The 12095-nt window shown below is 39.2% G+C and overlaps 1 protein-coding gene across 4 annotated transcripts in view; it reads left to right on the forward strand.

The window, feature by feature from the left end:
• The first annotated feature begins 277 nt into the window (after window positions 1-277).
• The window catches only part of ARHGAP5 (Rho GTPase activating protein 5), an 82327-nt gene continuing 70509 nt past the window's right edge, over window positions 278-12095 (forward strand). For 2 of the 4 annotated variants that reach the window (XM_047863124.1, XM_047863127.1), the window contains exon 1: window positions 615-774. The gene's annotated coding sequence lies outside the window, so the exon portion shown is untranslated. Of the gene's footprint in view, window positions 393-614; window positions 775-1029; window positions 1140-12095 lie in introns of those variants that run through there. The other 2 variants (XM_047863125.1, XM_047863126.1) reach the window with 2 other exon arrangements.

The following is a 12095-nucleotide window of genomic DNA, read 5'->3' on the forward strand; positions in this document are numbered from 1 at the left end:
GGTAAAAGGGAAAAGGTGAGAAGGAATGGAGTAGGAGAGGGAACCAATGGGTGGGAGAGGCGGAGGAAGAAGGGGGAGGGGCAGAAGCCAATCGAGGAGCCCGGACGCGAGCGAGGACGCGGCCCCGCGCTTGCTCCCCTCCCTCCGGCCCAAGCGCTCGCGCCTTCCCAGGCTCCCCGGAGACGAGGGCAGGGGCGGGGCCCAGCCGGGCGCGCGGCGCGGGAGGCGCCGCGAGGTGAGGGCGGCGGGGGCGGGGAATTGTGGGGAGGGCGGTGCGGGTACGCGCGCGCGCGCGCCCCGTCGAGGCTGCGCCGCCGCTCCGCCCCCGGCCGGGTGTGTGGCTGCGCGCGCGCGCGTGCGTTCCGGCGGTGCGCGCCGGGAGAGATGCTGAGGTAAAGTTCGGGAGAGAGGGAGAGAGATCCGTCAGCGCGAGGGAGCCCGAGTGGCCGCCATTACTGAGCCCGGCGCGGCGGCGGGCACTGGGGAAGGGGGGAGGGACGGGGCCGCCGCTGGTGGCGGGAGGGAGGGAGGGAGGGTGGGTTACCCGGCAGCGGGAGCTGTAGGGCTTAAGGTTTCGGGGCGTGTGTGTTGGGGAGGGCGGGGGGAGGTGGCTGAGGGGACGCGGCGCTGGGTGAGCGCGCCGGGGAAGAGAGGCGAGCAGAGAGTGGAGGAGGAGGCGGCGGCGGCGGGAGCGCTCCCCAGGAATGTCGCTGCCGCCGCCACCGCCGGGGCCGCTGCCGTTGAGGAGGAGACGGAGGAGACCCACGGTGTTAGGTAGGACCTTGCCATCTCAGCCCCTCCGGGCCTGCCCGCTCGCCCCCTCCCCGACCGGGACCCTCCCGCCACCGGCTGCCCCGCTCGGTCGCCGCCGCCGGTTGTAACCAGTTCAAGGCGCTGGGGCCCCGCAGCCACGGAGGGGAGCCTGGCGCCGCGCTCGGTCCTCGCAGGCCGAGCGGGGAGCGGTTGCCGCGGGGGGGGGATACGGTCGGCGTGAAGGGCAGAGAGGCCGGGGGAGGGGGCGCTTTCTCCACAGGTGACGCGGCCGGGGTCGCTGGAGGCCTGGTTGTGGCCGGGGATCGCGCCGGCCCCGCCAGGCGTCCGCTCTCGCCCGCCGCCCTCACTTGCCCTGCTCTCCGATGGTACGTGGGGAGGGAAGGTGGCGGTGTCTGTTGGCTGGGTTGCTGCTGTTAACGAGTTCCACCTGGAAGGGGGAGCGGGGGGGGGGGTGGGCGCATATTCACGGAAACACAATCTTCATTGCAAACTTAAGCGCTTTTCAGGGGGATCGGCCCTTTCACTTTTCCCCGATCTCCCCCACTCCTCCCTGGGTTCTGTTCACCAATTTCCCATCTGCTGCGAAAGCTCGGGCAAGGGTGTGAGAAGTTGCACTGCGCAACCAAAACACGGGAGTCTCCTGGGTTGACTGCGTCCGGCTTGAGGCTTTGATACTGAGTGCTTGCTAGAATAACCTTTAGATTCTTCCTCTGTTTCCACTAAAGAAAAGTATCGGGGTGGGGGTGGGGAACCGCGCGGGAGCGCGCGCGCACTTATCCACACATAAATACTCACTCCCTCACACCCTCCCTCTTCAGCGTTATTAGAAATGCAAGTGAGGTGGAGGCTGTGGGTGTAGCTGACGCCGAAAGGTGCTCGGAAGTAAAGGCAAACTATTGGGACGTTTGGTAAAATTCCGACAAAGTTGTAGGGAGACGCTTATACTTTTGCCATACGATAGAAATCCAGTTTTGGCTCATGCTTAATAAATGGGAATTTTATGTGTTTTAAGTCTCGACCAAAATAGACCTACGTACGCCCGTTTTTAAGTTTAAATTCCTAAATATAATTTGCCTTTTTCTTTGTGATAGATAGGAAACGATGTCATTTTTTAAAACTACTCAGTTGTAAAACGGTGGAATACGTCGTCGTATTTACTGGTATTTGCTTATGCTGCCTTCTACAGGTGTGTGTGTGTGTGTGTGTGTGTGTGTGTGTGTGTGGGAGGGGTTTGCCGGCTTCACCTAAAACACCCAAAATCAGTACTCAGTTTGAAAGTATATGGGGGGGGGGGGGGGGCGGAGGAGTTATTTGCATTGAATTCATTTGTATTCACTACTGGAAATACTTCTCAAAATCTTCGTTTAAAATGGTTCTTTTCACAAAAATTTGATCCAGATGCAACATTTGGAAAAATATTTGGTTAAGATATATTAGTAAAATGTGTTTTGGAGATGTTTTACTGTCAATTTCACTTGACTTCACTATGATAAAACTGTATTCTTAATGAGTATTTTTAGATATACATACCATATAGGTAATCTACTACTAGACAGTTGCCAAATTAAGGTTTTATTTCCATTTTAAATTGCTTTCTCATTTTTGGCTCTTTCAAATTGACCCACATTTCCCATATGTGTAGTAGAGCAGAGGAAGAGAGTGTTAAGTGTGGATCACCAAAAAACTTGCACAGGCCTTGGAGCACTTTATGAGACTAAACGTACATGATTGAAAATCTGCGTATACCTATGTATTTAACTTTCAAGAAATAGCACTATTGATCTGACTGACTTAAAGCAGTCTTTAGTCAGAAGGACACAGATGACTAGATGACAATTGATTTGGTTGTCATGTGTAGGCTACATTTTTTTAATCCACCTTAGCATATATTATTTTACCATTCTTTGTATATGTTAGTTATAAGAGCATTGGAGAATGGATCAGTTATACTTTGCTATAAGAAAGAATTGTTGCAGAATTCTGATATGTTTGTCATTTTTTAGTACCCCACTCCCATTTAAATTACTTTAGGGGTTTTTTTTTTTGGTTTTGTTTTGTTTTTAAGGAGAGTGTGCAAGCGGAGGAGAGGGGCAGAGGGAGAGAGAGAAAGTCATAAGCAGGCTTCACACTAAGCTCAAAGCCAGACTTGGGACTCCATGCCACGACCCTGGGTCGTGACCTGAGCCAAAATCAGGAGTCGGATGCTCAGCCGACTGAGCCACCCAGGTGCCCCACTTTAGCAATTTAAAAAATGTATTCCAAAATTAATATCTTAATTCTGTCACATCTGTAAAATGTTTTAAGCCCCACACTTTTTTTTTTTTTTTTTTTTCTGTTGTAAAGCAGAGTTAGTACACTTAACCCTTTTGGAGAAAATAAATTATTTTGACCTTGAAAATTAAGATTTTTTTTTTTTTGAGGAATAAAATACTGTGTTTGCATTCCTTTTTTGGAAGTTGTGGTACAGCTTAGAATAATAGTTTTTAATTCATTTTTTTAATACTGAAGGAAAAGTTATGTCTCAGGAAGACTACTAAGCTTTTTCAACATTAGCAGGACTTCAGGTAAGTGTTGCCTTTAGTGTTCCTCGCTTAAGTATGAAATGGCATAATACAAATTTTCTTGATAGCTACAGAGTAAGTTTCATTTGTTGCAACTTCAGGTTCCTTAGAAATTTTAAAAAGTATTAGAGCTGTAAGACCCATGATTTTTTTCTTCACACACAAGAAGGTATGCAGAGATAAAATTGACTCAGGTGTTCTGCTTTAGTAGTATCGATGTTTCTAAAAAATGTTTGTAAAATACATTTAAAGTACGCTAAGAAAATTTAGTTTTCTAAGAATGGTGAAGAAACCTTGATAAAGTCATTCATCATATGGTGACTTGAGTAAGCAACCTTCTATTTGTTTAAATGCAGGTTGTAGTTAATCATTTTATCAAACCAGGAAAAACCATATTAGAAATTTAAAAAGTTCAGTGCTAAAAATATTAAGTATGAACTTTAACTCAATTGGTTTTAAAACTCTGGTACTTGAACCCCTTACGGATTTTTCCTGGATGGCATGAGACCTCCTTTGACAACCCACCCTCCCAAACCACAGTCACTTCTATTTTTGGTAAATCTATTGTACTTAAATATGAAAATTCCTTTGAAAAAAGAAATCTATGTGTAAAAGAAGGCCTTTGATTTGTTATTCATTAATTCATATTATCTTTATTTAGCATTTGCTGTGTGCCTGGCCTTGAGGATACCAAGATAAATTAGAGATTGTGTAGCTTGAGCTTTAGTTGACAAGGTAGTAACTATAAAGGAGCAAATACGTACAAGTACTAAGAGATGTAGAAAAGAGAACAACTATTTCTATCGGGGTCTCTTTGGGAATCGTTTACAGAAGAATTAATCATTTGAATTTGGATATATTAACTGCAAATAGAAGTTTGAGATGGTAAGCAAGGTTGATTTTTTTTTTTTCCCCTGTATTTTGGAGGTTGCCTGTCCACAATACTTAGATTTGCAGTAAAAATAGATTATTAATGTTTGGTCATGTCTTTGTGTTGGACTCCTTAGAACTATTACTTGGGAATAAGAGTTATGAATAACTTTCTAATTTTAGGGTTAAAATATGACCCGTATGTGTCTCTTGGTTAGATTCTAGAGCTTTCATCATGAAGAGTTAATGGTAAAAGTGAATTTTCATTTTTCTAGCTTCATATTAGATTTAGCGTATTTTATTCCTGAATGATAATTTATTGAGCAGCTATGGCACTGTAAGTGGTACAAGGAAATATAAAATATTACTCCCTTAAAAGAGCTTATAGCTTTGGTGGAAAGAGAGCTGGACAATTTAGCAATGGTCAGATGCCAGCTCAACATAGAGTAGAAGGAGCCATATAGAAGGCAGGACATATTGATTTAAAAATCAGTGTAACGGAATTAGATAAAAAAGATAAGATTTGGAAATTGAAGAGGATTGTAATAAGTAAGGAAAAAACAACTAGATAAGTTAATGACCTTGTAGACCAAAAGCACAGGGAAGTGAGGATAGGTTGGCAGGTGAGAGGAAAATACAAGGTAAAAATGTAAGAGCATCAGTTTGTACCTTTTGAGAAAAACTGAAAGATGTGGGGAAAAGTTAATAGGTTAGATAGAAGGTTAATAGAAGGAGTGATGGGGAAAGAAACAATTTTTGTGTTACTATTTATCCTCTTTGCTGTATTTGGCATTACCAGCAGCCTTGAAAGAAGTTGTACGTTGGTTCTGATAGTTTGTTAGTTCTCTTCCCGTTTATCATGTGTTCTTCCTGATCCAAAATTTTGTTTCTTTCCATACTTAACTTTTCAAAGCCAAATAATAGCTTTTTATTTACTTATTTTTATTTTGGTTGACAGTTTATAGAACTAGTGGAAAATTAACATTCCTATATGATCTGAGCTTTGAAAAATCCAGATTTGCTACTCTTCTTTGTTGGCTAAGTAATTACTTAGACGTTTTTTATAAGAGTAGTAAATGATCTCTTACATAATTTTCTTAAGGTTATGATCTTCAAATTTATGTTGCTAATCTTGATGTTGCCTTATTTCATTTCTTTATTTTGATTTTTCTTCAGAAATAGTGTCACCTGAAACTCAAGTGATACTACCGTCTGTTGCTGAAACTGAGTTTTTCATTAAGAAACATTGACTCATTTGTCTTTATTATCATTAGCAGCCAGTCACCAAATTCTTTTTTCTTGGATTGCTCTTTTCATTTCTGTGATAGTTCAGGTGTTTCAAGTCTCCAGTATTTGTCCATCTCTTGGGCTTTGTGCCTCAGCAAATCTAATTTTGTATTCCACTGCTAGTTTATAATGGCTTCTTATTGCTTATTACAAGGTTTAACTCCTGCTTGCCCTTGAAGACCTTATTGTTGTACCTTTTATCTTCAGAAATAAGTGAAATAAGAAATAAGTCTACTTTTCATCATGACAGCTATGCTCAACCACTCCACCCTAATCACACACCTAGAATTACTTCTTTTTAAAATTCAAATCCAGTCTATTTTTCAGAGTTGCCTCCAGTCCTTTATCTACTCTGAAACTTAATCAATTCCAGGAGTTTCCAAGTTATGACCCTTGGACCAGATCTGGTCTTTTGCTTCTGTATAATGGCTTTTTACATTTTGAAATGGTTAAGAAAACAGTTAAAAGAACAATATGTGTGATATGTTAAAGTTATATGAAATTCAAATTTTAGTTCTCAGACACAACCATGGTCATTCACTGAAGTATGGTCAATGGCTGTTTTTGCGCTATGACCACAGAGTTGGATTGTTCTAACAGACACCGTATGGACGCAAAGCCTAAAATATTTACTGTTTGGCCTTGTGCAGAAAAAGTTTTCCAAACCCTGATCTATTCCAGCTTGCACTGATCTTTCATTTTTTTGAATTCCTATTGCACTTACCAATTCCATGGTATAGCACATTGTCTTTGTCTTCTCAGTTATGGTGCGGTAAAGTTTCTTTAAAAACAGTGGAGGAGGTACTTTTAAGCCTCCCCCCCCGCCCAGTATATACCTTCTTTTTAGTCTATACATCTTCCTGAGATTCTTATTCAGCCTCTTAATGTTCCCATCACAGAGAAAATTGTTAAGCCTTATTTAATGTAGTTTGTATCATGAAAATAATGATTTCCCTCTGGTGTAGCATTATAATTTTGAATGTGAAATCATGCCCTTCCCTTCACTTCTCTGTTTTCTCCAAAGCGAGAAGACTCAGACTCTGGAAGGGAGATGAACATTTTCATAGTGCCAGCTTAGTGGACTTTCCTGCATATACCTTTGTACCCTCAAAACTTCTGACATAAAGCTGAGCAGATAGTGGTAACCACAGTAAATACTTAATGGATTGTTTACATAGGTTGATATAAATCAGGCGACCTTTGGTTCTTCTGTTTTCACCGGAGTGAGGAAATGGTCTAGAAAGAGTTTAGAATAACTTTCATACCAAGGCGTGGGACATAACATGTTGTTAGAGGAAAGTGTCGATTAAATAATAGGGTAGGCAGTAATTCTGTTTGGAAATATTTTAGGTCATTGGTTTTCAAATATTTTAGGCAGTGAAACTTTTTTCAAAGAATAAATATTTGAAATATCAAAAGATAAAAATGAATGAAAACAGAATTATCTTTACTGAGTAGGGCTTGGAGAGGGAGCTCCAGAGTACTGCCTACTTGGACCCTCCTGGAAATACTTCCATTGAGGCTTCAGGCTTGCCTAATTTGTGTTAACCAGCAAACTGTTGGTCTTGGACAAATCTGGACTTTTTATATTAGAATATTATGCTATACTAATAGACTTAGGGCCCATAGCATTGTGCAATTTTTGTTAATTTTGACTACAAATACGACTTCAGTGGTTTAGGATCTGAGTTTGGAGACTGGCCCAATTACTCATCAAATATTTGAGCAGCCAGTTTGTGTCAGGCACTGTTTAGGGTGTTGGGAATGTGGTAAAAACAACAGCAACAAAATCTCCATTCTAACGTAGTTTAATCCTAAATCCTAACCAGGATATGCTTCCAGGTTATTTAGTCACTACATAAATTGTTGAAATTTTTAATAGATTCTCTTCATTCACTTGATTATAATCTTGTGTAAAGACCAATTCATTGGAATGATGTCTTTAGTGTTCCTTTCAACCTTAAGATTATGTGCTTATGTGGTAGGATTCTTGGTCAAAGAAAATGTTGTGGAATATAATTGACTCTTCTACAAGTATTACATTGTTTAATGACTTAACTATTGTATATGTTAAAATGGCTTTTTCATTTCCTCTTCTAGTTTTTCGCTAATAATAAATTTGTTAATTAATAAATTTGTTACTGAGAATAAGAATTAAGTAATACTGTATCAATATTGTACCATATTCATCTTTAGTAAATCAGTTGATAACTTTTATTAAGCTAGGTTACATCACCTGAGACTGTGAAATATATGACAGTCTTTGGGCTCCGATCTGTCTTTTCTCAAATATTTGATTATGTAAGAGATAACTTTGTTTGACTTAAAGAAGCTGGAGCACGTAATTACAAAGATCCTTCTGTTTAGTTCTGGAAAATGTAATTTCTTATAATATTTCTGATTCTAAAAGTTTCAAAAATTAGGGCTAAATGTATTATAGATCATAGTCTTTATTCTGGTGGCTTAAGTTTTGACTGTTTTTGGAATCTTGAAATAAATGTGCATTTCTTCCATTAGTAGCTTTAGATTAATATATTACAGTGCTTATTCAGTAAACAAATGTGCTTTCCTCTTTTTTTGACCAAAGAATTAAGAACATTTTGATTTTAATATTTATTAGCATTCATGCATTTATTGAGTACTAAATAGGAGGCACTGTTGGAATCTTGTGGAATATATTGATGAAATAAAGATTTATGCCTTTGTGGATCTTTGTTAAATATGGAGTAGGGTTGGGGAGAGGGATAGAGTCTAATGACAAGTAAATAAGTTGCAAGTAAATTAGGAGGCAAGGTGGACTTTGGAAGTTATTAGGAAAAGTAAGTGTAAAGGCAGAGGCATGCTTAGCATGTTAAGAAACTGTGTTAGTGTTCCTCAGTGTGTTTAGAGCAGAATGAGTGTGGGAGAATATATGAGAGTAGGTCAAAGAATAAGATAGGTTTGGAGAAGGCAGATCTTATGCCATAGAAAGGATTTGACTTTTAGGAGCCACTGGAGGTTTTCGGACCTAAGAATGGGAAGCTCTGACTTACGTTTTAAAAGAAACTCTGGCTGCTCTGATAGTGATAGGGGAAGGGGAGCAGGAGTAGAAGCACAGAGATTAATTGGGAAGCCTTGGAATAATCTAGGGCCAGATATGATGGTGGATGGGTCAGATTAGAGCACTAAATGTAATGAAAAGTGATAAATTCTAGATATATTATGAAGATAGGACCAACAGGAATTTCCTGACATGGTGTAATAACTTAAAAGTGTAAAATAATTAAGATAGCACACCTTTTATCTATGAATGCAGAAGTTTTGTGAGAAGATAGAAAACAAAGTTTTAGTTTAAATCCAGAATTACTAAGAATTTATTTTTTTCAGTTTCCTAGATTCCTTGTAGAACTTAAAAAGCTTTTGTTTTTGTTTTTCATGGAAAGCCACTTCATGTTATTAAAACTCGATTAAGAGGAACAAGTTGTGTTTGAATGACTTAGTAAAATATCTTTGAAAACTTAGTTGTATAGATCGCTTCATTTCTGAGACAATTGTAGGGACCACTCAAGAAGAATATTAGGCAAATAGTTGCTCTCTCCCTCCAACTCTCTCATCAACTGTAGCTCCACTGAAGTTAAACATTTTTCGTTAATTTCTGTGAAGATACTTAATCTAAACATTTCCTTGAAATGGTTATAAGGTAAACTTAAAGGCAGAATGAGAAAGAAACTGCATTGCAAACATAAAAAGCAGTAGTCCTGCTTAAGAAAATAAAGATGGGTCATCCAGAGACTCATTTTAACTGGATTGCTTTGAGTAGGTCATTGCTACTTTTGTCTTGGTTCCTTCATGGGTAAAAATATGAGAAAATGAGAACAAGTTATATGAAAGAAAGTCACACCAAAAATCAGAAAGATGTAGGAATCAACATTATCAGATATTACCATTACACATATCTGAAAGGAATTTTCAAATTAAATTGAATAATCTGCATATATATATTAGCCATTAGTTTATTACTGGGAGCACACAAAAAAAGAAAGGATTTTTTTTTTTTTTTTTTTTTTTTTTTTTTTAAGCACAGAAGAAAAACTGCCTCAGTTGGGTAATGGACAGGAATTTTGACCTGGATGTTGAGGGCCAGAAGGTAATTCATGTAAGTATATACTATCCAGGTGTCTGAAATTAAATGCCCTTATAACCTATTACAGTCAACCTCATGAAAGCTATCTTTCTCCCATGAGGTGGTAATACCATACTCAACCTAAGCAAATAGCAAAATGTTTTGGATGACCGGTGACAGTTTTTTTTTTTCCCTAGTCTATGGTTTCTCAAACTTTTTAAAAATCTGAAAACATTTTTTATTACTATATTTTTTTTATTTTTTTTATTTATTTATTTTTTTTTTCAACGTTTATTTATTTTTGGGACAGAGAGAGACAGAGCATGAACGGGGGAGGGGCAGAGAGAGAGGGAGACACAGAATCGGAAACAGGCTCCAGGCTCTGAGCCATCAGCCCAGAGCCCGACGTGGGGCTCGAACTCACAGACGGCGAGATCGTGACCTGGCTGAAGTCGGACGCTTAACCGACTGCGCCACCCAGGCGCCCCATATTTTTTTTTATTTTTTAACATTTATTCATTTTTTTTTGAGAGAGAGAGAGGGGGAGAATGTGAGTGAGTGGGGGAGGGGCAGAGAGCCAGGGAGACACAGAATCCAAAGCAGTCTCCAGACTCTGAGCTGTCAGCACGAACCACGAACCGTGAGATCATGACCTGAGCTGAAGTTAGAAGCTTAACGGACTGAACCACCCAGGCGCCCCTGAAAACATTTTTATTAAATTAGGGCTTTTGAAAAAAAAATTAAAAAAAAAATCTTTTGGGTTAAGTAAACTTCTAAATTAGATAAAGAGTGCACTGCTTTGATGAGAGATTTGGAGGGAGAGAGCAACTATTTGCCCGGTATTCTTCTTTCCTACCTGTAGGTGAAAGAATTTTCCATCATTGTTTGAAAATCACTATGGTGACTCATGACATAAAGCTCTGCAGCTGACTTCATAATACCAGCAGGTAGCCTTCTTGAAAGAAGAACATGGATGTTACTTACGGGTCTAATTGATAGTTTACTGTGAATTTGGTGTGAAAACCATAAATGTCATGTAGAGCTACCTTATTTCTAATTTAAACTTTAATATTCATGATTCAAAGCCTGCCACTATCAAATTTATTAGGATGTGTAGAAGCCTTATTATAAAATTTGATATAATAGTTTTATTTCTCATTAGATAAGAAGCTTTCCATTTTTCACTGACCTGTGAAAGGGTGGTAACTTCATGCCTTCACTCATCTTCTTTTAATTTTAAGACCCTTTTCTTTCTGAAATGTTTATTTTTAATGTTTCTTTATTTTTGAGAGGGAGAGCTCAGGTAGGGGGGCAGAGAGAAGGGGACAGAGGATCCAAATTGGTTCTGTGCTGATAGCAGTGAGCCTCATACAAGGCTCCAACTTGTTAACTGCGAGATCATGACCTGAGCTGAAGTCGGACGCTCAGCCAACTGAGCCACCCAGATGTTCCTGTGAAACTTTTAAAATACATTCTACGATAAGAGTGTTTTCATTTCTGCTTACACTCTATAGCTTAAGATAGAAAGCTACCTCAGTATTTTGAGGTACATGCTGTAGGAGAGCAGAAACGTGTCTGTTAATGTTTGGGTAAGCATATATGAGGAATGAATAGTGACTGTTAAGGCAAGGGATTAGGTTTGTAGTTGAGAATTTTCTAGAATACTTAGGTTCATATGACAATGTACTGTTACTTTTCTGTTAACTTTGTGTCTCTTAAACTGGAAGGCAGGGGACAGTCTTAACATGCTTTGAATTGCTTAGTTTTCAGAATAGATGTTTGTTTAATAAAGAGCCATATGTAGTGTTAGTGTTTATGCTGTTGAACGTGAAAATTCCCCAAAGTAATCACTAGGTAGGTTTTCTTTTGATGTACATTTTAAAGAGTATTGTCTGCAGTTTTCTGCTTTTCTAGTAAGACGAAAGGATTCTATTCCTTGTTTTCGATTTTTTTTCTTAATTGTTAGTTATGGAATCATTGTGTTGTTTTCCCAAACTAATTTCCTTTTGCCTTTTTATCACTGTATATAATGTTGTTATCCAGTTCATTCACTGTGTTTTCTTACCAGTAAATCCAAATATTGTTTTACACAGTTTAGGTAAAGAAAGTTAAACTTGTGCTAGGTGTAAATACCCAATTTGACCAGATTAAGATTTTTTAAAAGGTTTATTAATGAAAAAGAGTTAATAGGATTGGAGGGACTGCCCCAATTTCTCTTACTTCTAGTTATCATATACATTGCTGCCAGATAAATTTTTTTAAGTCACAGGTCTGACCAGATCATTTTTTTGAAAAAATCCTTGACAGTTTCACTGGTTCTAAGAATCAAATTAATAAACAGAACTAATGCTTATTAAAGCCTTTGTTGGCTAGGTGCTTAACATTTAAAAAAATGATTTACTTCTTAAATTTGTATAGATACACAGCCCCATTTTATAGATGGGGAAAACATGTATCAAAGCAGTTTTGGTTTTACTGTTGTCATAAACTCAAATAGATTT

This window comes from Prionailurus viverrinus, chromosome B3 (assembly GCF_022837055.1).
Source record: "Prionailurus viverrinus isolate Anna chromosome B3, UM_Priviv_1.0, whole genome shotgun sequence".
NCBI lineage: Eukaryota > Metazoa > Chordata > Mammalia > Carnivora > Felidae > Prionailurus > Prionailurus viverrinus.